General features: G+C 36.5%; 1 pseudogene; it reads right to left on the bottom strand.

Annotated features, from left to right (window-relative positions):
* Nucleotides 1-3,533: 3,533 nt before the first annotated feature.
* Nucleotides 3,534-3,735, bottom strand: LOC115031453 (annotated as a pseudogene).
* Nucleotides 3,736-4,719: the final 984 nt, after the last annotated feature.

The raw sequence follows: 4,719 nt of genomic DNA on the forward strand, positions 1-4,719 counted from the left end.
AGAAAGAGAAAGAGAAAGAGAAAGAGAAAGAGAAAGAGAAAGAGAAAGAGAAAGAGAAAGAGAAAGAGAAAGAGAAAGAGAAAGAGAAAGAGAAAGAGAGAGAACAAGGTAGGTAAAACAATATGGAACATTAAAAGAATTTCTGGAGGGACCACTATCCCTGACTTCAACCTGTACTACACAGCAACTCAAATAAAAACTGCATGGTATTTGTATAGCAACAAAAAAACACCTTGATCAATGATCAATGGAATTGAATAGAAGACTCAGAAATAAACTCACACACTTATGGACTCTTGATTTTTGATAAAGGAGCCAAAACCATAAAATGGAAACAAGAACATTTTCAATAAATGGTGCTGGTCTACTTGAATGTCTGCGTGTAAAAAAAGGGAAATTGATCCTTATTTATTACCCTACAAAACTCAAGTCAAAATGGATCAAAGACCTCAGCATAAAACAAGACACACTTAATCTATTGAAAAAGAAAGTGGAAAAAATCTTTATACTTGCTACTAGAGACAACTTCCTAAACAAAACACCAGTGCCAAAGACACTAAGGTCAGAATTTGTAAATGGGACCTAATGAAACTAGAAAACTTCTATAAGGCAAAGGACACCATCACCAGGACAAAATGACAGCCTAGGTATTGGTAAAAAATCTTCACTATTCATACATCTGAAAGAAGGCTAATATGCAATATATGTAAAGAACTCAAGAAGTTGGACACTGACAATAGAAGTGGGAGAAGAGGGGATGGGTTTCTTGGGGGGTAGAAATAAGCAAAAGTGATAACATTTGAAGTGTAAATAAATAAAATATCCAGTAATAATGACTAAGCATAAAAAGTCAGATACATAAATAACTAAGCATAATTCTCAACAGAGGAATATAACTTTCTTTTATCAAAGCCTACTTCTAGTGATGATTCTTAAATGCTTTAACCTCTCTTGTAGTCCAACACCCACAAGAGGTAATAGAAAAGAAAGGATATGGGATGATGGGAGTATACCTGTTTAGAAAGTTTCTTTGGAGCAATTCCATCTGTGTTGTCTGAAAATAGGCAGGACAGGTCACAGATTAGCAGTAGAGATTTGATTCACTTGCAAAAACTTCACGGATACACCAGCAGTCCAGTATGGTAGTTTTGGGATAGGAAACACAAAAGAGCAGGAGGCACCCAGAGGGATTCCTAGAAAAGGTCTGGGCTATCCCTCTCTCAGTCTAGTGAAGATAAGCCAAGACACTTGACCAACAACACTGCACAGTTATCTCTATAGGCAAGCCAAGCTCAGGCTCTATCACTGTCCTTCAAGTCTTTTTATACTCCCTCCAAACACCATGCGTCCTCCAAGGGTCTTGCCTCAGCATATGTCTCACCTCAGCATGTGTGTCTCTCAGCTGACATCACTCTACCAATCAGCCTGAATCTGAGGAAGTAGCAAGAAACTACAACACACCACCAAAATGCTTCTGGAGTCCCAACAAATGCAGCTCAACTACATAATGTAAGGTGGACCAATACATGTGTGTAGCTAGTAAAGAATCATTCATCACTTGTCCTTTCACATGCTTGCTTTAGCAGAAAATTCTTTCACTTTATACCTGCTTCAAGAAGTGTCCCTTCAAGTGTCTGCTTGGCATTTCACCTGTGTCAACTGCAGGAACACACTATTTCATGTGTTTGCCCCAGAAAAACAACATCCAAACACAACTGACATTCCAAAGAAACCTTAAGTTTCCACTTCAGAGGAATCTAGAATGCCTGAGAGTCATCAAATAAAAAAAAAAGTTCAACATCATTAGTTATCATGGAAATGGGAATCAAAAGAAATCTGAGTGTCCACCTTGCAGCCATCAGAATGTTTAAGATCAAAAACTCTAAAGAAAACACATTCTGGTGAGATTGCAGTGCAAGGGGAAGACTCTTCCACTGCTGGTGGGGGTACAAACTTGTGCAACCACTTTATTTAATGTTTCTTGGAATATGGGAATAATTGTACCTTAAGTGTCAGCTATACTACTTCTGGCCATATGTTTAAAATATGACCTACTATCCCACAAGGACACTTGTTCAACTATGTTCATAGCAGCCTAATAGCCAGAAACTAGAAACAAACTAGATGCCCCTCAACTGAAAAATGAATATAGAAAATGTGGTTTATTTACACAGTGGAATACTGTTCAGCCATTACAAAAAAAATCACTTCATGAATTTCATAAAAAAATTTATAGGACAAGAGAATATCATCCCGAGTGTGGTAACCCAGACTCAAAAGTATATGCATGGCATATTCTCCCTTATACTCGGATATTAGCCATAGAGTACAGCATAACCATGCCAGAATCAATAGACCCAAATAAGCCAAAGAACTAGGAGGGCCCAGGGGTGTATGTTTGAATTGTTCACAGAAGGGGAAACAAAACATATTGGAGGTTGATGAAAGTAAAGAACTAGGTAAGTAGAGGATGGAGCAGTAAGGTGAAGCGGGGGTAATCAGATGTAGGGAGAGCAGGTGAGAGAGAAGGGTGGGTGCAGCAATCTCTAGGATATGCCAGAGATCTTCCCCAGGGAGTATATGAATATGACTCTCTAGCTGAGGCTCCTAGCAGTGGGGGATATGGATCCAGAAGTGTCTCCTTCCTATAGGCAGATATAACTCCCAGTGGAGAGATAAGGACAGAAACACACTCACAAAACCTTCTACCACAAATGTTACCTGCCTATAAGACATACAGGGACAAAGATGGAGGGTGGAGGGAATGGCCAACCAATGACTGGCCCAAATTGAGATCCATTCCATGGTCAAGAACCAATCCCCAACACTATCAGTGATAGTCTGTCATGTTTGCAGGTTATTAGAGGGTGTTCTTCCTTCTAAGAATAGTGAGGAACAGGGGGAGGTTATGTATGAGGAGTACTGGGAAGAGATGGGGGAGCTGATATTAGGACACAAAGTGAAGAAAATGTTAGACTTGAAGGTAGGCAAACAAAGCATATAGTTTGTCATGACTATGGCATAAAATGCATGGATAGAAAAACACACAGCACAGTTTTCTGATAGTACAAATGTGAACCGTTATCTTCCTTTGGACTGATAATGTCTAATATTCTTCTAGAGGACAATGAAGATTATCCAAGATGCATTTCCAATAAATCATAGGAAATGTTAAAAATTCACATGTGTTTAATTCACATCCCTGTAAAGTCTGGATTTCTTGTTTTAAAAATGGTATTTTAAAATGATAAAAGGAAATAATATATGCCAATCTTCATGTCAACAATGTGCACCTACTGCACATTTCAGGCGTATCTGTAACAGCACTGATGGCTGCTTCATGGCATCCTATGTTCCTGTTTTAGTAGTGGAGAAATAGAGAAAGAAATTACACCCCAAAAACTTGAACCATGACCTATTCACTTAGAAACGTTCTGTTATGTGGAGATATTCAAGTGAAATTACAAATAATATAAAAAAGTACATATTATGCAGAGCTTGCCTAGAAGGAACTTGGCAATTACAATATGTAACAAGTGTATCCTAACCCCAAAGAATGTGAAGGTTTTAGGATGGATGTTGTGAGATAGAATACTCAGCTCTTGTTTATTATTCTTGAATTCCTATCTCCAGTGAACAAATGAATTTCAGGTAACTAAGTGTACAGAGAGTGTTTTCACTTTATTTCTCAAATAACTTTTACACTTGATCTTAGCCAAAAGGCTGAGAAGCGATCTCAAATAACTTTTAACCATGCATGGCTTAAAGATATCTCTTTCTACCCTTCTTCTTCCTCATAACATCCAGGAAGTAGAAATCAATGTGTTTGGCTTCTTAAGCATACATTACTTCTGGTCTTCAAACTTGGTATTTTTCAAAACAAAGCATAATAAAGAGATTTTAAAAAGCATTGGCATAGCTGAAAAACTAAAAATAATTAGCAATAAATAGTAAAATTAGAAGCAAATATAGACTTAATAGGAAAATATAGGCCATTTTCCAGAGAAGGAGTCTTAATCACTTGTAGCTATTTGCTAATTCCCAAGTTTGAGGAAAGCTAATACTGACTTTTATGATGCCTACAATCTTTCTCCGTTTCTCTCTTTGTGTGTGTATATCTGTCTGTCTGTCTCTCTCTCTCTCCTGTCTCTTGGGAATATCCCTGTTTCACCTCAATTTCTCATTTCACATTTTTATTTACAAGGAAATTAATAAATAGAAGGTTCAAGTTATCAGATGTTATGGAATTTTGAAATTCTTCGTCTATCCTGGAAATATATCTTTGATACTAAATAAAAGTATCCAGACTACATTTACAACCAAGCATACACTGTTTTTCTTTACTTTATTTACTAAAAAGTAGCAACTCAATAATGGCTTTTAATTTTTTGAATTTTCTGTTTTATTCTAAAAATATAAATCATCCCTTCACTTATTTCTACACTCTACCATAATAATCTGTGTTTTTCTGTAAAATCTGACAAACCAATGTCTTTGAGAAATAGAGCTTTCATTTTTGGATGCCAATCATAATTACTTGTATATAAGCACATTTTATAATGCTTCTAGCCATTATTTTATTGCATGTGTTAATTAATTTCAAGAAGTTTGGTTAGATTTATTTCTTGAGACTCTGATATCAACTTCTTTCAGACATTTTATCAAAATGCCTGTCACAACCTGAGAACACATAGTACTTCTCATTTAAATCAGACATGG

Source organism: Mus caroli, chromosome 6 (assembly GCF_900094665.2).
Source record: "Mus caroli chromosome 6, CAROLI_EIJ_v1.1, whole genome shotgun sequence".
NCBI classification, from domain to species: domain Eukaryota; kingdom Metazoa; phylum Chordata; class Mammalia; order Rodentia; family Muridae; genus Mus; species Mus caroli.